This window comes from Lepus europaeus, chromosome 5 (assembly GCF_033115175.1).
Source record: "Lepus europaeus isolate LE1 chromosome 5, mLepTim1.pri, whole genome shotgun sequence".
Taxonomy (NCBI): Eukaryota; Metazoa; Chordata; class Mammalia; order Lagomorpha; family Leporidae; genus Lepus; species Lepus europaeus.
Genome location: NC_084831.1, coordinates 131,629,946 through 131,652,119, shown reverse-complemented (window position 1 = coordinate 131,652,119; position 22,174 = coordinate 131,629,946). Strand labels below are relative to the sequence as shown.

The 22,174-nt window shown below is 50.3% G+C and overlaps 1 protein-coding gene and 1 non-coding gene across 3 annotated transcripts in view; both read left to right on the top strand.

Annotated features, from left to right (window-relative positions):
- FAM78B (family with sequence similarity 78 member B) overlaps positions 1–22,174 on the top strand; it is a 98,945-nt gene that overhangs the window by 38,095 nt on the left and 38,676 nt on the right. The gene's annotated exons all lie outside the window — the stretch shown is intronic.
- On the top strand, positions 21,993–22,095 carry LOC133761286 (U6 spliceosomal RNA). The gene has a single exon (XR_009866087.1). It is a non-coding gene; the product is annotated as a U6 spliceosomal RNA (small nuclear RNA).

The window sequence follows — 22,174 nt, the reverse complement described above, 5'->3', positions numbered from 1 at the left end:
GGATGACCTGACTTTGGTCTCTTTTTCCTCCCACCAGCCTCGCTTCCCCTCCTCCCACCCTTTTTATTATCGCATTCCTGCACTAGATGCAACTATGATGTTGAGATCCTTAAATGCATCTGCGAAGGGACAATCAAAGCAATGGCTCCCAGGACACCCATCCATCTTCCCCTGCAGGCACACTTAGCCGTTCATATTTATCTGCTAACCAGCCAGAGGGTCTGACACAGGGAGGAAGGCGGGTCCTGCCTCCACCACTTTCGCTCACAGAGCCAATGCCACGTTCACTCCCAGTGGGGACGTGGGAGGAGTTGCCCAAGGACCAGGCTTGTGGATGTTGGCAGTGGACTCCAGCTGTGACCCCTCTCTCCTCCAGTGGCTTCCGTGGGGACAGCTTGTCACAGTTAATTAGGCATTTCCACCCACAGTAGCCCATCCAGTTGTCACAGTGGAAGCCAGCACAGGTATTAACACCATACTCTATCCTGGAGAGGGGCGTGGCTCAGTGCCCATCCAAGGACAGAACCCCGTCGTCCATCTGATGGCCATCCAGGCACTGTCCCCCTGCTGCCTGCCCCAAGGCCCTTTGCTTCTCTGCCTTCTTTTGCCACAGGCTCCCCCTGCTCCATTTCATCGCTCACTGGGGCCTGCATGGAATGAGGAATAAATAAAGGAGGAATAAAATAAATGAATGAGTAAAACAAATGAGTGAAGAACAGATAAACGAGGAACAAATGAATGAATTCAAGGAGGGATGAGTAAAAGGGGAAATAAAAGGAGATGGAAAATGCGTCCCCTGCTGACAGCGCTAATTAGGGTGTAAATTTATTTTTGTGGGCTTAGCTCTTGTTTCTCAGTTTCTGCATTTCCTTCAGTTCCTCTGCCCTAGGCATTTATTCCTACAATAAAGCTTAGACTACTGAGGCCAATTCCATAGGCTCATATTTTTATCAACTAGCAAAATGCTTTGTCTGATACAGTGGCTCTACATTTTACGATTACTTTGAAAATAATCATAGGTGCAGGCCCAGTAATTCATCTGCCACCCGAAAGGCCAGGGCTGTCACACATGCAGTCTGCTTTGGGGGGGTCATGCTTAGTCTTCAGAGAGTGTTCACCATCCTCCCCACGCCCTCCACAGCGGCAGTTGGACAAATTTATGAACTAAATTTAGATTTCTTCTCCCATCACCAAGTTCTTCTTTACCAACGTCTGTTCAAACTGGCAATAAGATATTTTGTATGTTAGACTGAAACTGTTTATTTATTTATTTGTGCGAGGCAGACAGATAGATCTCCTAGTCACTAATTTACTCCCCCTGTGCCCACAACAGCCAGGGCTGGGTGCAGCTGAAGCTGGGATCCAGGAAACAGAGACAGAGAAATCCAGGTCTCCCATGTGAGTGGCAGGAGCCCAGCCACTTGCGCCATCACCCATTGCTTCCAAGGGCACTCATTAGCAAGAGGCTGGAACTGGAAGCAGAGATAGGACTTGAAGCCAGGTACTCTGATATGGATTGCAGGCATCCCAAGGAGTATCTTAATTGCTATACCAAACATCAACAATTTCCTTTTCTACTAGTACCATAAACAGTAGCAATCATAGCTGTGTTTATTGAGTGCCTAGTATGTGTCTGACATTTTAAACAGAGCTGTGAGCACATACAGTGGGCCCCAGCAGAGTGTCAAGGTCAGGAACCTCTGGAGCACCAGACCTTGAGTACCCAGGAGGAGGGTGGACTCACCATGGGAGGGTACAGAAAGGTGGGAGGTGCTGCTCCAAGTCCCAGGCAAACCCTGGACCCTAAGCTCTGGCAGATGGCTCCTTTCCCAGCTGTCCGGTGGATGGATTGGTGGTGAGCAGGGTGGAGGCACTCACTATAGACCGTGTCTTTGTCTGGAGCAGGAGTGAGCGTGGAGATGGATTGTCAGTGCCTGCAGCTGTAAGAAGCTGGGGAAAGAGATAAGCGAGGGAAGTCAGCACTTTTCAGATTCCTTGTTGTGTATCGTTTCATTAAATCTGAACAACCTTGTAAGGCAGGGTCATTGTCTCCCTGAACCGGGCATTCAGAACGACTGTGTCACGTGCCATCCGACAGGAGAGAGGAGGACCCAGGCTGCGTTCCCTCGAGATTCTGTCCCATCTAGACTGACTCGGTTGATACAGGCAGGGCATCACGAAACCTCTCGTCTTGCCAAGTGTGGGCAGGGTGTGATACATTAGGATGCACACAGGAGCTCTGGACTTAGACCACGTGCATTCACTGCCTGCTCCAGTACTTCTGGGTTACATCACTGGGGAGAAGACATGTAACCTTTGTCTGCCTCGGTTGCCTCTTCTATCAAATGGGCTAATGATGGTACTCACATTATGATCTACATCATGAAATAAGGGGACAAACTATGTCCCTATGTAATATCTCCCCCCATCTTCCCCACCCTTACTTCCAGCCTCTCCCACCCCCTCACCCTTCCCTGAGCTCCCCATGCTTAGATCCACAACGTTCTTTCTCCAGGTACTCACATGACCAACTGTCACCACCACCAAAGTTTGCATCTTCTCCATGAGGCCTCCCTGGACCATTCCCAGTCCTCCTAGTCTCCCTCTTGCTCCTACTGCATCATCTGTAGTATATCCCCCCACCCTGCTACATAGTTTGCCTTGGACCTTCTTGCTTGTTTGTTGTGCTTATTGCTTCTAGTCTGTGTACAAGTCAGAGATCTTGGTGGTGTTCGCGGCCATCTCCCAGGTGTCCAGCGCTGAGCCTGGTGGGTACAGGTGCTCTACCCCAGCTGTCAAAAGGATTAGCACAGAGTTGGGAAGATTAAATGAGATGGCAGTTGGTAATGGCATAAATCAAGGTCTGACCCATTGGAAAGACTCAATTAACAGCTTCTTGTCATTTCTAGCTTTGATATTAATTAATTAGCTGTCAGTTGTAGTTAGGTTTCAAATTTCCCCGGCAGGAAACATGGGCTATGTTTGCCGACTGGTCTGAGATCGACCACAGTCCATCCCTCTTGCCCTTGGCATTCCTCTTGAACACAACCGGTCCTTTGATTGAGCCGCAAGGCCCACTGAGGCAGGCTGTTAGGTCAGCTTGGATGTGTGCCTGAAGAAACTGAGTCGGGAGCATCCAGTGGCTTCCTTAAAGAAAGTGGAGCCAAACTGAGGGACACCACAGGTCAAGGAGAAAAACCACCCCAGCAATGCTGCCCCACATCGGCCACCCCAAGCCAAATGTGGAAAAGAACTGCAATTGTGGGGCCAGTGCTGTGGTGTAATGACTAAAGCCATCGCCTGAGATGCCAGCATACCATACAGGTGACAGTTTTTGTCTGGCTGCTCCACTTCTGATCCAGCTCCCTGCTGACGTGCCTGGGAGAACAGTGGAAGATGGCCCAAGTGCTTGGGCTCCTGTGCCACATGGGAGATGCAGAAGAAGCTCCTGGCTCCTGGCTTCGGAATGGCTCAGCACCTACTGCTGCAGCCATTTGGGGAGTAAACCAGCAGATGGAAGATCTCTATATTTTAAAAAAAGATTATTTATTTATTTGAGAGGCAGAGTTACAGAGAGAGAGAGAGAGTGCCTCCATCTGCTGATTTACTCCCCAGATGTCTGCAATGGCCAGAGCTGGGGCAGCCTGAAGCCAGGAACCAGAAGCTTCTTCTGGGTCTTCCACGGGGGTGCTAGGGCCTAAGGACTTAGGCCATCTTCCACTGCTTTCCCAGGTCATAGCAGAGAGCTGGATCTGAAGTGGAGCAGCTGAGTCTCAAACCAGCATCCAGATGGGGTGCCAGCACCACAGATGGTGGCAGCTTCACCTGCTACACTACAGTGCAACATAATAATAAATAATTTTTTTTTATTTGACAGGTAGAGTTATAGACAGTGAGAGAGAGACAGAGAGAAAGGTCTTCCTTCCGTTGGTTCACTCCCCAGATGGCCGCTACGGCTGGTGCTGCACCGATCCGAAGCCAGGAGCCAGGAGCTTCTTCCTGGTCTCCCATGCCGGTGCAGGCGCCCAAGCACTTGGGCCATCCTCCACTGCCCTCCCGGGCCACAGCAGAGAGCTGGCCTGGAAGAGGAGCAGCCAGGACTAGGACCCAGTGCACATATGGGATGCCGGCGCTGCAGGCGGAGGATTAACCAAGTGAACCATGGCACCAGCCAATAATCTTAAGAAAACAAAAAACAAAAATGGCAACTGTAAGAACTCAGTGCAGAAGCCCCCTTTCCCTGCCACCAGGCAAGTCTCACATAACGAGAAGAGAAGCCAAATTTGCTTATGTGGAGGCAGGTCAGAGAGAAAATGTGTGACGGAAGGAGGAAGAGGTCACAGAGGTAACCTTGTGGCCGTCAGGCTCCGGCCGGCCTGTTTCACCGCATCTGCCAGGACACAGCCACCTTGGGACTGGGCTCCCTCCTCTGACCCCGTTCCTGCCACAGCCCTCTCCCAGGGACCCAGTCATTTCAGGAGTGTAGGGCTAGCTGTCGCAGGATCTGCCCTGAGGGCCAACAGCCCACCAGGTGGACCGAAGCCTGTTGAGCTATTTCTAGAGAGCATACGCAGAGCCTCGCATCTTGGGTTTGAACTTGATTCTTGCTACTTATTAGCTCTGTGAGCTTGGACAAGTTCTATCAGCTATTTGTGCCACCGTTTCCTTGCTTCGTATAATGGGGGCTAATAATAATGGTTCCTGCTTTCTAGGGCTGTTGTAAGGGCCAAGTGAATTGAGATACACCAAGTGCATGGAACAGTGCCTGGCATATGAAAAGTGTTTTATCATCATTGTGCTCATTGTTCTGTAATAATCACAGTTAAGACACAGATGTGTGCGGCAGTCCCGAAACAGATGCTGAATCTAGTCTAAGAGCTTTGGATGGGATTTCTGGAAGAGACATCTCAAAGGTTGACTGGGTACCACGCAGGCTAAGAAGCCGTAGATGTTCCAAGAAAAGCGTGTGTGCTGACAGCTGTCGGGGGCTGGGCGTTGCTGTGGTGTGAGGTCCACAGGGAGCACTGTGAGTGGTGAGGCTGAGGCCGGGTCAGACCCTAGAGGACTGAGGTCTTTAGCAGCCCAGCTCCCTTCTCCCACCTTGTTTAGCCCAGGATCCCAGTGTCCTTCCCACCTTGGACCCCTCCCTGGGAACCCAGGCACAAATCATATTCCCCCAGTCTACTGGCCACAACAATTGCAGAGGGGTTGGCAGGTGACCCAAGCTGTCCAGTCATCATGTGTCTGGGATTTCTGCTGGAGCAGAAGCAGGAGAGTCCTTCCAGACCCCGTGACCTATTGCCAGGGTTGCGAAGAGGGATTCCTGGGCCACTGGGGCCTACTCCTCACCCCGTGGTGCAATGTTCAATCCTGGGCTCTGTGAGGTCCCCGGAACCGCCCGCATTTCTGCACTTGCTCCTCCCCCGCTGTGAACTTCCCTGGTATTCTACCAACCAATCTTTTTTTAAAACCTAAGCTTCTTCTGGCTGCTTTCTGACATTTGCAACTGAAAAAGGCCTGACTAATGACTAAGGAGCTTGGGTTTCATCTTCCCAACAGAGAGGCATTAAATTGGGGTCGGTTGTGCATGTGAGAGATGTCACCCTGACAGCACTGTGGAGGATGAATTAGAGAAAGAGTTTGGAGACAGGCAACGCCAGTTAGGGGCTGCCGTCCTTGGCCAGGAAGCGAAGTGGCAAGGGCCTGACCTGAGGTAATTGAAGGAGGAATAGAAGAGAGAGACTGAGATGAGAAACATGGAGGCAGCTATCCAACAGCAGTCAGAGCCCAGGGCTGACTCAGCTGTGTCTCCCCAAGAGCCTGGTGCCCCTACACCAACTGCAGGTGGCCCGGATGTGACTGTGAGGTGAAGGCCCAGCAGAGGCAGCCAAAGCCTTTCTGAGTCCCACCCTCCCCCCAACCACTCTGCTGCCCCTATTGCTGAGGGATCCCCTTTAAAGGGAGTTGGATGGGGACCAGCATTGTGGTATAGTGAGTAAAGCCACTTCCTGCAACACCAGCATCCAACATGGGCACTGGTTCAAGTCCCAGCTGCTCCACTTTTGATCAAGTTCCCCGCTGATGTGCCTGGGAAGGCAGCAGAAGATGGCCCAAGTCCTTGTTTTCATGCACCCACATGGGAGACCTGAAAGAAGCTCCTGGCTCCTGGCTTTGAGTCAGCCCGGCTCCAGCTGTTGTGACCATTTGGAGAGTGAACTAGTGGATGGAAGAACTCTCTCTCTCTCTCTTTCTCTCTCTCTCTCTCTCTCTCTCTCTAACTCTGCCTTCCAAATAAAGAAATAAATCTTTTTAAAAATAAATAAGATAAAGGGAGTTGGCTAGGTCCCCACTTTGCTTAGAACAGTTCCCTATCAGAAATAGACCCTGCCTCTGCCTGCTTCCTGGAGCTCTCAGTTCCCCTATGCACAAGAGGGCTGCCAGCAGCTGCAGACAACCGCTGGAGACAGAGGCTGCCAGAAGGGAGGAGTGGAAGCTGGAAATGCCCTGAGAAGAGAGAAAATGACACTGTAAAGGCAAATTTTAAATGAAGATTTATTTATTTGAAAGGCAGAGCAATAGAGAGAGGGGGAGAGATCTTCCATCTACTGGTTCACTCCCCAGATGGCCATAATAGCCTCAGCTTGGCCAAGCCAAAGCCAGGAGCTAGGATCTCTATCCAGATCACCCCCATGGTGGCAGGGGCCCAAGCACTTTGGCCATCAACTGCTGCCTTCCCAGGGCGCACGTTAGCAGGAAGCTAGATCGGAAGCAGAACTGGGAATGGAATGACTCCCATATGGGATGCCAGCATCATAAGTGGCCACTTAACCTGCTGTGCCATAACACCAACCCCTAAAAACACGGTTTTATATACCAGGCGGATTTACAGATGTTATTTCATTTAATTCTCACCATCATCCTGTTAGATAAATATTTTGCATTTCCAGTTTATAGGTAAGACAGACAAGGTCTGGCAAGATCAAATGATATACACTACACCACACAGTGCACAGCTGCTAAGCCAGGGTGAGGATTTGAACCCTGATCTCTGCTGATTCACACAATGCTTCCCCTCCCACCTTTGGACAGATTTATTTTTATTTTTTTGAATATTTATTTTTGAAAGGCAGAGATACAGAGAGAGAGAGAGAGAGAATCTTCCATCTGTTGGTTCACTTCCCAAATGGCCACAACAGCTGGATCTGGGCCGATCCGAAATCAGGATCCGGGAGCTTCATCTGGGTCTCTCTTGGGTGCATGGGTCCAAGGCCCAGGACCATCCTCCACTGCTTTCCTAGGTGTATTAGCAGGGATCAGAGGTGGAGCAGCTGGGACTCAAACCAGCACCCATATGGGATGTGAGTACTGCAGATTGAGACTTAACCTTCTGTGCCACAGCGCTGGCCCCTGGAAAGATTTCTTTAGCCCTTTTGTGAATAGGTTGCCGCTAATCTCTACTTTGAGGTCTGTTACCATTTGAGGTGTAAGTGGACATACCTCATGTTGGCTGATAAACTTGACAGACACAGATCTCACACTGGTAGTGTTTTCCTTGGCACCCACTGTGTGATTTGAGTAGAGGATGTGGGTTAGGCTTTCCAGAGTATGGAGATGAGACACAGTCGCTCTCTTTTTTCTTTGCCCTCTTCTGTCTCTCAGTTCAAGGGCAGCCACCATCCTCGAATGCTCGAAACCAGCTCATCATGGGGGTTTTCCATCTCTCCTGCTTCACGCAGATCTGTGCCCTGGGCCAAGCAGCCTGGCCCCCATTATTGGCCATGACATCAAACCAGCTGTGGCCCAGGGATGATCCTGTTCTCCATTCTGGTTGAAATGGGGGGTGGGAAGGTGCGGGGGGAAATCCAGCTCCTGACTCATGTCCACTTTCCAAAATGATGCTTCAGCACCACACCGATCTGGGAATTAGTCCATGATTCAGCAAAACAGTCAGCAAGACGGCAATATGACAAAGAGTTGTCCCAAACACGTGTGAATATAGGCCAGTGGTGCACAGTAGGCGCTTACATAGCACCTGAGTGGCAGTAATCTTCAAGGCTGAGTTCTGAGAGGCTGCCGTCAAAGCCATTATGTGCCCCAAAAGTGTGCTGTGCCGTGAGTGGAGAGAGCATGGTATGGTCTATGGGGACGAGAACCCACAGCCAGACGCCCTGGTTCCATCACGGTGAGCTTAAGCCATTGGTTATCTGCTAAGCTGTGCGTCCCAGGCTCCACACAGTAATAATAATACCTACCTCACAGAGTTGTCATGGGAATGAAATAAGGGAGCATGTGTAAGATGCTAAGGACAGCGGAACCTTAGTGCAGGTGCTAATTATAGTAGGTGGTGCTCAGTGAGTGTTAGCAAAGATCATTACTCTTAGACCCTTGTTCTGGGCCCCAGGCGATAGAGGGCCAAGAAAGGGTGTCCCTCCCCCACAGGGTTTGAGTGTTGAAGGGTCAACAACATGCCCATAGGTCTCCTTCTAGACCATTCTTCAGTGGGAGTTGGGACCTTGACATTCACTGCTCAAACAGCGTCCAGCTGCCATGGCCCATGCAATCCTTTTCCCTGGGTTTGCCCACTGTAAGAGTCGACTCCACTACCTTGTGTGAACCCTCAGAGGCCCAAAGGGGGCCTGAAGGTGAGGATGTGGACAGAGCCTGCTCCTGTGGACCTCGGAGTCTCACACTGAGTGAGCCGCAGCATATAGCCCTTTGTGATCCTTGATAGTGTCCACACCCACATGTGTGCCATCCCTGGCCACCATTGCCTGACACGGGGCCCTGTGGAGTCTCAGAATTCTAAATTAGAACCTCTTCTTCCTGATAAGAAGGTACAGTTGTTGACATAGGAGAATATCACACATTTGATTTATTTTTTATTAAGATTTATTTATTTATTTCAAAGGCGGAGTTATAGAGAGGCAGAGGCAGAGAGAGGTTTTCCATCCACTGGTTCACTCCCCAGTTGGCCACAAAGGCCGGAGCTACGCAGATCTGGAGCCAAGAGCCAGGAGCTTCTTCCAGGTCTCCCATGTAGGTGCAGGGGCCCAAGGACTTGGGCCATCTTCTACTGCTTTTCCAGGTCATAGCAGAGAGCTGGATAGAAAGTGGAGCAGCCGGACTCCAACTGGCACCCATATGAGATACCAGCACTGCAGGCACTGGCTTTACCTGCTACAATACAATGCTGGCCCCCACACATTTTATTTAAAAATTTATAGGCTTCGTCTGTGATTTCTAAATATTCAGTCACACTTTAGGTGGGCCTTTTTACTTCTTGCTTCAGACCTGCAAATCTTAAGGATGGGCCACATAGTAATATTGGTGGTGAAGAGTGAGACTGAGAAAGCCAGTTCTGGGGATGGGCATTTGAGTCTTGGTTTGAGTCCTGGCTCCACCTCCTGACATTGTACACCCTGCGAGGTGGTAGAGAATGGCTCATGTGGCTGGGTCCCTCCCACCCACATGGGAGACTTAGACTGAACTGTGGACTCCTCCTGGCTTCTGCCTAGCTCAGCCCTGGCTATTCTCTGACTTCCAAATAAAAGGAAAATACAGTTTTAAAAAAGGAGAAGAGGTTATTGTGCGCTGCAGCCCTGGGTCTGGCGCCTGGCCAGGACCGTGCCCTGATGCTGACCTGTGTGCTCGTTTTCTCCCTCCGCTCACTGTGGCCAAGTGGCTGGAAACCAAGGTGTGCAGAACAAGGCCAGGGCCTTCTGCAGATCAGGCCAAGCTTCTGGAGTCAGGTGGACCCCTCCTGCCTGGAGCCCCCATATTTGCACACTTGTGCCCCTCGAAAAAGCTCCAGGTGCCTCCCGTTTTCAATCTTCCCACCTCGCTGCACATTCTGCTGCAGTCTTGTGGGGTTTGTCTTTTAAAGATTTTATTTATTTACTTGAGAGATAGAGTTACAGACAGTGGGAGAGGGAGACAGAGAGAAAAGCCTTCCATCCACTGGTTCACTCCACAAATGGCCTCAATGGATAGAGTGGTGCCGATCCGAAGCCAGGAGCTTCTTCCAGGTCTCCCATGTGGGTGCAGGGGCCCAAGGATTCAGGCCATTTTCTACTGCTTTCCCAGGTGCATTAGCAGGGAGCTGGATCAGAAGTGGAGCAGCCGGTACTAGAACCGGCACCCATATGGCGGAGAATTAACCTACTGCACCACAGCGCCGGCCCCAAGGAGTTCTGTGTGCAGGAATCCTGTCTTCAGCCTCCCTAGCAGCGGTCCTCAGGGTGGGCACAGTGGTCTCAGCAGCCATGGTCAGTCTGAATAGCTCACAGAATCATAAACACATGTGCTTCCAGACAAATCAGGTTTGCTCTCCTCTCATTTCTCTCTCCTGGCTCCCCTCTCCTAATGACCCATCAGTTTCACCATGCTCTCTGTGGGGGTAGGGAGGTGAAAGGGTGATGATGCACATGAGTTCAATGCCTGCCTCCATCACTAGTTTGCTGTGTGCCTTAGAGCCAGTGCCTTAACTTCTCTGAGTTGTGCATGCTCTCTGTGCACAATGAAAAGAATAATTCTGACCTTATGGCTGGGAGAGGATTTAAAGCAGGGGTCCGGAACATCCAGCCCACGGGCTGTATAAGGCCTGTGGAACCTTTTAGTCTGACCCTGCCAAGACAACTGTGGTGGGACTTGAAATTCAATAAGTCTCTAGCAGGCTAACTTTTAAGTTGATAATTTTGCATGGCCCATGGATGATATTATAAATATTCAAAGGGTCTTTGGCAGAAAACAGGTTCCCCACCCCTGATACGGTACAAGCAAAACATCTAGAACAGATAGAATCTCAATAAATGGAAAGACAAGGGCCGGATTTGTCTTTGATCCCAGTACATCACACAATTGGCGTTGATTTTCATCTTTAAGCTGCAAGCAGCTGGCTCCGTGGAAAGGGGTGGGCTGGATCCACAGGCACAAGCAACAGTAGATCGGTGGCCGGACCCCAGGCAGAGCTGCCTCTGTTGAATCATCTTCTCTCTTATCCTTAGCTTTCCTCCCTTGCCTGGAAAATGCCATCCTTGAAATTCAAGCTTGCATCGGAGCAGGGTAGGAGCCCTGGGAGCCAAGGGGACCTTGCACATGTCGGTGGCCATGAGGCCTCGGCCAGGCTTCAGCGGGTCTCACGTGGCCACTCAGGACACGTGTTCTTTGTTCTTGTGACCACTTCTGTGAGGTCTGCTGACGGGGCTTTATTCTCTTGCATGAATATTCATCCCTCATTCCTCTCTGGCCAGGAAACAGCAGTGGAAATGCGGAAAACGGAATGGGTGATCAATGGCAAGGGGCATTTGGGAGAAGGGTCACTGTAGGGAGTCAGCTTTCAACTGGCATCCCCCTGGACAAATGGAGATTATTCTAGTGGTTTCTGCTCTCTGCTCGGGGAAACCTCCCACACCAAAAGCAAAGGCCTGACCTGGCCCCCAGATTGGTTGCTGGCTCTTTTAAATGTGATTGTGGGGAGATAGGCTTGTTGTTTTCTTCCTTTTCTGTCTCCTTTGGATTCTCTTCCTTCAAAGGCAGGTCAATACCAGGGACTCGTGTTTTGCTGTTTGTTGCAGATGCCGCTGAAGGCACTGAAGGCAACCAGGCTTGCTGAAATCATTTTAACCCATCAGAGCCGCTTGGAGTAATTTCCCGGGGAACCTGTGAAAAGGGTTTTCAAGTTGAACTCCAGACAGTTGTAAATGTGTCCTTTTGTTGGATAACAGAAGGGGAATGCTAATGCTGAGCGAGACCTGGGGTGCTGAATGCTCTCAGAAGCTGCCTCTGCCTTCCGAGCCTCCTGGAGTGTGGCAGGCTGGGCAGTTCCCATTCTGTAGGGTCAGAACTCAGAAGGGTGAGGCCCCGCTTGTGACCAGCAGGTGGTGGAGTTCATCTGTGCCCCTCTGGCACCCAGTCTGTAAAAGCACGGGTGATACCCTGTGAACGGGCTTTCTGTGATAGAGCAGCTGGGGCCAGGACAGAGCAAGCTAAGGCAAAGATACACATGTCACATGTCACATGTCACGGGCATCACATGTCATAGGCGTTGTTGTCGGCACTCAGTCACCAGCTAGCTTACCTAAAGGAAGTTGAAGATCTGTGGGCCTCAGCTTTTTCGTCTAGAAAATGGAGGATTAGATCAAGGGGTGGTAAACCTCGCCTCCACGAGGACTGAGAATGAACATTTTAGGCTTCATGAGCCGTGTAGTCTCTGTCACTACTACTCAGTCCTGCCACTGTTACACAAACACAGCCACAGACAATCTGTGAATGACTGGATGTGGCCATGTGCCAAGAAAACTTTATCTAAGAAAATGGGCAGCATGCCGTAGTGTACCACCCCTGAACTAGCTGGCCGGGAACATTCTGACGATAAAGTTATGTTTTATCTTATGAAAGAATAAAACCTGCTAGAATAGAAAATCTTCTGTGACTAACTGAAGTTATACATTAGGTAGCTGTTGTGGTATAGACTTTTTTTAAAAAATGTACAGAATTTGAGAGTTCCAAAGGATCTAAGAGAATCACAGAGTCCCTCGGCCCCTCCGTGCAGGAGGCTCCTCCGCGGGTCCCTCATTCCTGGTTATCCACGTCCTGCAAGAGCTGTTCTCCCAGGAGACACCCACTTCCCCCAGGCTCCTCCTCTGCCTGCAGAGCTTGGTGCGGGTGGCCTCTCCTTCCCTGGGGCTGCCCACCGTGGGCTTAGTTGTACCCATACCTTCTTACCACCCTCTCCTTCTGTGTTCTCCCCCTTGGATGGAGCTGCAGTTCTCCCATAAAGTCCATGGGATTTGCCTCCGAAGACCACCTGGAGCTGCCTCCTTCCCTGTGTTAACTGAAATGACCAGAGTCTGTGAGTTGGAAAATCAAAGTTGAAGTTGATTCCGTTGGGCTAACGCAGCTGCCTGAAGTGGCTCTTCTGCAAGGCTGGGTTAGGCTGCAGGTTTTATACCTGGCTTACAGGGCGGGGACACGTGTGCATTACATCAGATTTAAATGTACAGACTTCTGGGTGGCCGTCAAACGCATTGAAAATCAAAGAATCACATTGAAAATGGAAGAACCCCTGGAAAAAGCTAACAGATTTGATTATTGGTTAAGGAGGTACATTGCATTTTCTCTCTCATTCCCACTATGGCATATTATCTGAATGCAGGAGAGGCAAACAATGGGCTCATCAATCACTCTTCCTACAAAGGCCTCACCCAAAGCTCACTCCTTCTGAAGGCACGGCAAATGCTTCCTTGTCCATGGTGCAGGTTTTCTAGGTCACGATCCAGATTCATTGAAAGTCCTCATATCCGGGAACCAGCTGCTGGGTATGTTCACGGCACAGACAGCACACTGGCTGATTGAAGCCCACACCTCTAACCTGAACCTGGGCTGCGTCTCTGGGCCCAGCGCCCCTCCACTCTAGTTGCTTCCTATCAGGCTTGCAAACCCTTGCCCAGCCTGGGCGGAGAGGCAGTCCCGTGGTGTGGGTCTCTCTGCTTGGCGTTCCATTACAGCTGCCCTCCTACCTCTGTCAGACCCCATGTGGCTCAACCTCTGTGCTCTTCCCAGACATGCAGAAGCTGGGCCTGTGTCCAGCCCCTGGAGCCCAGGAGTACCATACATGACAACCCTGTACGTATTTAAGTCCACTCTTTTCCCAGCCCAATCAGACATCCATTGCCTTCCACCTAGCTACAGACCCAGAGTGGAGCCATTTCTGCCGTGAATAAAATGACTGCCTTCTCAACAGAGATCTGTTGAGCCATGAAGGCTATACCCAGAGGAAGAAAAATGCCAGTAAGGCCAATAGACAAAATGCTCAGGATCACTAGCCATCAAGAAAATGCAAATCACAACGCAATGAGGTTTCACCTCACCCTTGTTAGAATGGCTTTCATACAGAAATCAACAAACAACAAATGCTGGTGAGGATGTGGGGGTGGGGGAAAGGTACCCTAATCCACTGCTGCTGGGAATACAAAGTGGTGCAGCCACTGCGGAAGACAGTATGGCGATATCTCAGAAATCTGAATATAGACCTACCATATGACCCAGCCATCCCACTCCTTTGGAAGTTTACCCAAAGGAAAAGAAATCATATGAAAGAGTTATCTATAGCTCCATGTTCATTGACGCTCAATTCACAATAGCTAAAATGTGGAATCAACCCAGATGTCCATCAACTGTTGACTAGGTAAAGAAATTGTGGTATATATACACTATGAAGTATTACCCGGCTGTTAAAAAAGAAAGAAAGAAAAAGAAATCTTGTCTTCTGCAACAAGATGGACACAGCTGGAAAGCATCATACTTAGTGAAATAAGCCAGTCCCAAAAACACAGATGTCATGTTTTCCCTGATCTGAGGCAACTAATAGAGTACCTGAAATGTAATGCATTGGAGTGGAATGGACACTTTGAGATTTGATGATTGTTTATAGCCCTTGTCTCTTCTGTTGAGGAACAGTGTTTTATTCTTCATACTATTTGTTGAACTCTTTACTTAGTGTAGGGTTAACTATATGATCATTAAGTAAACCGAAAATAGATCTTTGTAAAAACTAAGAGTAGGAATGGGAGAGGGAGGAAGATGAAGGGTGAGAGCATGTGCAGGAGGGAAGGTAGGGTGTGAAGTATCACTGTGTTCCTAAATCTGTATGTATGAAATACATCAAACTTGTATAACTTAAATAATTTTTTTAAAAAGTGCCATTATGATTGGAATGCAATGGAGCCCCAGGAGCTATGCTTCTCAGGTACAAGTAAAGGATGCACACAGCAGAGAAACAGCAGCTGGTGCCGATGACGTGATGTGGACATGCCAAGACTGTGATGGCTGACTGCGTGACAGAGGCAAAGGTGCAGGCCGGGTGTCTGTCTGTCTGCCGTGGTGCTCATTGAGCACCAACAGCAGATGGGATGCTTCGCGAGAGGCAATGCACAGACTCAGAAGAGAATTCCATCCAGGGACCAGTGAGTCCCTTAAACCAGGGAGGGAGGGCGGAGGAGACCATGGACAGAGAGGTGGTATGGCCAAAGCCAAGGGACCCAGCGATCCCAGTGATCCTGGCAGGGTGCCATGGTTAGAATAGAAGGGTCCTGGAAGCCTAGCAGGTGGCCACGGGTGGGGACCTCGGGGCTATCGTTCTGATCCTCTCATTTTACAGAGAGCCACTGAGGGACAAGGGATGCTCCAGGCCACTGAGTGAAGCCTGCCTTCGAATACAGCCAGTGCTTTCCCCGAAGTCAGGCGGAGACCTCACAGCTGAGGACCATGAGCTTCCTGTAGGATAGCTCCGATTGTAGAAATAACACCTGGAGAGGAAGGACGTGGGGCCTTGGGGCTGGAGAAAGGGGAATTTCTTCTTCCTAAAGGACCTGGAGACAGCTTTCGAACTCCAGCAGAATGGCACTCTGGCTTCACTGTTGGGGTAGTTTGGTTTTAAACTATGACCTTGCCATTCTGCTGACGGAAATTTACTCCCCAAATGTGCCTTCCTCAGAGGCAGAGCAGACTCTTCCCTTTCCCTGGCTGAGTGCCTTTGCTACAGAGAGATGTAGCTGTGGCCAGGGCCAAGCCTGGCTGATGTGGGCACAGCAGTGCCCTCTGAACTGCGGATAATGGCAGTGCAGGGAGACCAAACACCTGGAGCCCTGTGACCCCCGTTTGTCTGGGGCCTGGGGAGCAGACACAAGGGCCTCTCCCAGGTTCTTGTTGGAGACCGTGAAGGGCCTAGAAGCATGCAGGAGTCAGCACACATGTTTGAGTAATTCCAGTGGGTCGCTGGAACAAACGCCACAAGGGTAGTATCTCCAGCAGCCCCACTGAGAGCCAGGATACGCCTAATGGCCACAGCACAGGAGCCTGGCTCTAGATCATCACAGAATGAGTGACCAGCTCTCGTGGGTGGGCAGAGGTGCTGGGAGCCTGCACCACTTGCGTGCACTTGCACACGGAGTGTTGCCAGTGCAAGGAAGAGAAAGCAGTGTGCTGAGACAGTACCAGTACTTGACATCCATCCGGGGCTTCACAGTCCGTGAGTGCTTTTCACACCTCTGGCCTTGTTTTCTCTCCAGAGAAGAAGTATGGTCAAGGAGCCCAAAGCTCAGAAAGATCAAAGGATTTGACTGAGAGGGAAATGTGGGCAAAACTAGTTGTAAACCCAAGCTGGCCTCTGGCCCGTTTCACAACTCCTCCCAGCTTCAGTGCTGTCGTCTTGAGCCCTTGGCCAAGCCAGATGCCTCCCAGCACCTGCTGTGGGATCCTTGAACTCATCTGCTTTGTCATCCCTTCCATGCAGGCAGGGGCTATTACTTTGTGTCCCCAGATCATAGGACCTGCCTGACACTAGAAGAAACCTTCCAGGGTGCCTTCCAGGGCTCATGGGACCTGCACCACGGCTGTGCCCACTCCCTCTTTGACCTCACCTCTACCCACCTTTCTCAAGCTGACCTCAGTTGCACACATCACTCTCTTGTCTCCGGGCTTTGCCTTGGTGCCCCCTCTGCCTAGAACAGCTGCCTCCAGATAGCCAGCAGGCTCTGTCCCTCACTTCTTTGGGGCATTGCTTGCAATGACAGTGTGACAGTGTCCTCAAAGAGCTATCGCTGCACCTCAGTCTTAGAGAGCAGCCCTCCACCTCTCATTGCCTTCATTTTCTGTCTGTTACTCCCACCAGCGTACGTACTTCTTGAGGGCAGGAGCTTTGTTCTGCTCCCATTGTGACCCTCCAGCGTACAAGGCACTCAGTAAACATTTGTCAAATGGGCAAAATAAAATAAAATAAAATAAAAAAGGACAAACCATCCTGTCTCATGTTAAAGCACCAAAAGCTGCCTTCATTCCCACTTTGGGAAGATAATGGTACCACCTGCCCCTCGAGTCTCCCGGTTCTCACTCCACCCCAACTTGGAGAGTGGCCAGCTCTGTGCTAGCCATCAGAGAACTTACTCCACCAGACCAGACCCCAGCCCTGGCAGACAGGAGTCTGACCACAGTCTGTCCTAGAACCATCCTGTCTGAGTGTTTGGAGGAAAAAAGCTTTCAAAATCTAAGCTGTACCCTTGTCTCTTTTCAACTAAAGGCCCCACTGAGCTCCGTCCCCCTCCAAGTCCTCTGGTACCCAGCACAGCAAAGGGTGAACAAAGACGCCTCCTCGCCCCCTCCCGCCCCACCCTCACCTGCCATACTGCAGAACAGCCCAGGTTTTTCAAGTCCTACTGGAAATCTCCTGGTTGGAAACCTTCCCAGACACCCAATTTTCTTGCTTGAAGTGCATTTCTTCTTTTCTCCTTGAAAATTAATGCAAGCGAATTTGTCTCTATCATAACATCTATCCAAGTGAGAAGTGGAGAGTGCTCGCATTCGCACAGAACTTTGTACATGCCGGTTTCTCCCCTGAAGGCGTAGATCCAGACTGAATTGCATCAACACCATTTCTGAAAGCTTCCTACCATTTTATATAGAAATCAATGAATGAGTGAACCTACCAGTGGCCTTCAGCTCAAGCTCTACCTTTTAAGAACCTTGGCCTTGGGGACTGGCACTGTGGCTAGGCACCAGCATCCCATATGGCTGCCAGTTTGAGTCCTGGCTGCTCCACTTCCAGTCCAGCTCCCTGCTAATGTGCCGGGGAAGGCAGCAGAGGATGGCCCAAGTCCTTGGGTCCCTGCACCCACATGGGAGATCCAGGACAGGCTTCTGGCTTCTGGCTTCAGATCAGCCTAGCTCTGGCCGTTGCAGACATTTGGGAAGTGAACCAGTGGATGGAAAACCTCTCTTTTTGTCTCTCCCTCTCTCTTTCTGCAACTCCACTTCTCAAGTAAATAAATCTTTTTTTTTTAAAGAAAAAAAGAACCTTGACTTGGGAACCTGAGGTACCCTCTCCTGAAACTTCAGTCTCGCGTCCTCTAAGTTGGTTTTAGATTACATTTTGCACAGGTCTGTTTCAAGAATTCAGTTAGGTGATGTAAGCATGAGTGCCTGGAAAATTATTACAATGGGTAATAGAAATATGTTTTTATCATCATAGGTCATATCTCCCAAAGGTGCCCAGCACAGAGGAGATCTTTGCCAAATGTTGAAGGGATAAATGGTGTCTGAGTCATTTTTGTCTCATAAAGAATCTGCACGCTTAACAGGTGCCTTCAGGTTGGCACATCCTACCGTGGCTGACAGTGCAAAGGGCTCTGGTGGGCTGCCCTGCTCTGGCCTGTGTTTGATCTTCACTGGATCCAGACACTCTTTCTGCTGCACCCATCGGCATGGAGGTCCCACCTCCTTTGCTCTCTCAGCAGCCCCAATTCATTTGCTGTCGGGAAGCTGAAGGCAAGCACTTGAGAGACAGTGCAAAGCAGGTGAACTTCAACAAGAAAGACCACAGGGCTGGCGCCTTTCAGAAACACTTACTCCAGTCCTAACAGCTGCCTGGAGAAAGTAGCAGGACAGCTGTGTTTCTGATGCCACCGACACCTCCCACTAATTGGAGCATGATCGAGTTGATCAGATTCCTCTTTTAAAATGCAGGTACCCTTGGAGGGCAAATCCTAATTTCCATTTACACCCTGAAAATAAATGTAGTTGGATACTTGATTGGCGATGTCTATAAAGCTTTTATGCATGCTGTTCCATCACCTGTTTCAGTTTCACCCTCATAGCACTGTGTTGTCACGGTGAGCCCCGTTTTAACAGGTGAGGAAACCACAGGTGGAGCAGTGAAGAGCCCAGAGCTGAGAGTCAGAGAGAAAGGACTTCAAGCCCAGCCTTGTCCCCTGCAGAGCATGCCTTGTCACATCACACTGTCTCCCAGGAAGTCTGCGGCAGCCAGGACCCTGGGTGGGGGTGGGGCGTGACTCCAGGGCCTACTGAAGGGGAACCCTGGACAAGGACAGTGGGTGTGTCCAGGAGGCTGAGTGAGCTTGCTCATCTGCCAACCACTTCCCACACTCACCTCCCACCTGCTTGACCAGAGTGAATAGGGGCCATCTTCAGACTGAACGACCACCAGACAGGGCACAGCCTGGCCCTGTTCATTATAATACTTCTATATTTTAATTTTTCTATAAATTGAAATTTTAATGAAAAGACAGTCTAGAAAAAACATCTCTCACTCCTCTAACATAGTCAACTTAACGATGCACTTCAAATGAACTTCCCAAGAATACAGACATGAGAGTCTGAGGACTTGGGTTCGTGGCCTAGCTCCAGCACTTAGTAGAGACAGGACTCTGGGTCAGTTGCATCATGTGTCTGGGTTCTCCATCTGTGAAATGGTGGTGACCCCAGTGGATATCTGATAGGATTGTTGTGGGGGTGAAATGAGTGATTCTGCAGAGTGTGCAGCATGCAAGAAGTGCTCATGGAGTCCCAGGTGGGCCAGGCTGTGCTGCCGTGGTCCTGGCCATTCTTGGTTGGAGGCCAGGAGTTTGACCAAGGCCCGCCTCTTAGAGTGACAGCATCAGCCTGTCCCAGCCTCTCCTTGAATAGTGTAGACAGGAGCAGCTGGAGTGGGAAATTAGTATGTTCTGTTGGTCAGCAGAGGAATCCAAGAATCCACATCTTTGTCCAAGGCCTTTCCTCTGAGAGCTGTGTTGTCTTAGGCAACATCGCGAGAGCCTGGGACCTGTTCTCCCACCCTACGAGGACAGACTCCCAGAAAAATGCCCTTCAGGCTCCAGAGGTGTCCCTGCGAGGCTAATTCAGACTGCTGACCTAATAATCCTGGTTAACGCTGTTTAATAGATGGATGGAGTGAGGCAAAGCCCAGAAGAAGAGGACCGGGCTGAGCCTCACAAGCCCTGCCTGGGGCTCACACCGCTGTTCTCCTTCAACCTTAATCTGCTTTGTGCCTGTCTATTCGGGGACCCGAATTGTGCTTACAATTAGAATAGAAGTGTGAGGAATGAGTAGGGAAGGGAATCCTGGGGAAGTCTATGCTGAAGCCGGAAGAAGACTGCAGAACCAGGGGAGAGGTGCACCCGAGAGCTGAGACGGAGGCAGCAGTGCCAGAGATGTCCGGCTGCATCTGGAGACGAACCTGCCGCGTGACAGCCGGGGAGGCCACAGCACTGAGTCATGTCTCTTGATGTTAATAAAGTCTTTGAGAGTCTGAGCCATGCAACTTACTGAACTCAATTTATATTCTCTTCGGTAGAATCACCATGACCTGGATCAAAAGGTAGCCAAAGAGCAATAAAGAATGGAAAACCGCAGGACAAATTGGCTCTTGGAAGCCAGGAGCCTTGCTCTCTGGCTGGTTATGTTTTAAATATTGCAGGAAATTAGATGATGTTGAACATTGCCCCAGTGTTTATTATGTGCCAGGGGTTGTGCTGTGAACCGTGATGACCTCCACTCACTGGGTCCCTTCAGAAGCCCTGTACAGGTGGCATCCAAGTCCAATAACACCCGACAGTTCTCCTGTGATGAAGATGTTTTTTTTTTTTTTCCGCAGAGGAGTGGATTAAGATGGTGGAGTAGGGAGGGAGCTTATTGCTTGAGTCTAGGAGAAGATAGTTTTAAAAAGTGGAAAGAGTGCAGGCTCAGGGAAGAGTTGGGGAACAGCAGAGGGAATTCTGTGTAAATTGGAGGGACACAGTAGACCTTCATGGAGGGTGAAGATGCACACAACTGAGGACCCCACCAGCCGAGAGCCTCAGCACCAGCATTGGAGAACAAGGTGAGACCAGACTGCAGCCGCCCAAGCCACTGCCGATAAAGCTGCATGAAGAGCTTAGAGAGCTTAGAGGAATCGGCTTGGAGCCCCATGGGTACAGTGTACCCGCCAAACTGGAGGAGAAAAAACACACGAGGGGCACATTTTCTCTCTCCCGGTCATCCTGCAAAGGCGTCCTTTACCAACCTGACAGAGAGCAGGCACCATTTTGGACATATGTAACAGCAGTGCCAGCTCACGTCCGTGCCCAGCAACGAGCCAAGGGAGACTCCTAATTCTGGGGAGAACAGACAAGGGGCAGGATGCTCGTGACTGTGGGAGGCCTGTGTGCCAGGACTGTGAAAACGCTGAGGCTGTGTGGGAGGCCTCAGGGTGTGGCTGGGAAGTTGGGCAGTCACTGTGGGAGACTGCACACGATCAAGGCTCCCTGATTACCTGGTGGGGGACATTGCTGGGGGAGCTGAGCCTATACTGAGGACTGCACAGATCCTGTGTGTGGTCCTTGTGGCAGAGCAGACAAATAATATTCTCACTGGGGCTAGTGCCCACGCACTGGTCTCCTTTGAGGAGAGGACCTCCTTGTCTGCCAACAGACAAGAAGAAACCTCCCCTCTGATGAAAGAGAGAGAGAGAGAGGAAGGAAGGGAAAGAGAGGGAGGAGAGAGGGAGGGAGGGAGGGAGGAAGGAGGGAAGAAGGGAGGAAAGAAGGAAGGAAAGAAAAAGAGAGAGAGAGAGAGAGAGATTTAACAGGCTAAACCTGGATGTTTCACCTCAGACACACTCTTCACCCTGAAGCGCTGAACAGAGCTCCCTGGCCACACCCACCACACACCTCTAGGTATTCCCTGAAAGCAGACACTCCACTAATCCAATCAGACACAGTTCAAAGATAAAAGCAAAAAATCAAAGAAGAAGCCAACGAGTATTCCCACAAATGCTGGATAACAAATGCACCAATCCAAGAAATAAAAACAAGGAAGACAACATGACACCCCCGAAAGAAGATGTATTGTTTGATCTTGGGAGTCTAGCTCTTTTTCCACTGTGGTTGGCCAAAAAGAAGTGATATTGCCAGTTACTTGTAGCTAGAGCAAGGGACTTATTGCCTCTCAGAACACACCATAGAGGCAGTAGGGACACTGTGCATGAACCTCATGGTCATGGCTGTAGACAGCTCTGGGGCCACTGTAACAGGTAGCCCTGGACTCGCCCAGCTTCCTCTCTGCACGTGGGGAAACCATGCCTATTATGCTTCTCAACTTGAAAGCCAAGCTCTGAAAGCAGAGACCCACTGGCTGGGGTGCAGAGAGCAAATGTGAAACTCAATGTAGTGCTCACTTGGGCTTTACCTGTACTAAAATCAGAACAATACAGAGAAGATTAGCATGGCCCCCTGTGCAAAGGTGAAACCCAATGTAACCCTACTTCCTATCCCTACCCCCTAGGTGTCGAGGGAGTTCTTATATCTAAAGAACCCTGAGAATTTGTGGTTGATCCTGGGACAGAGCC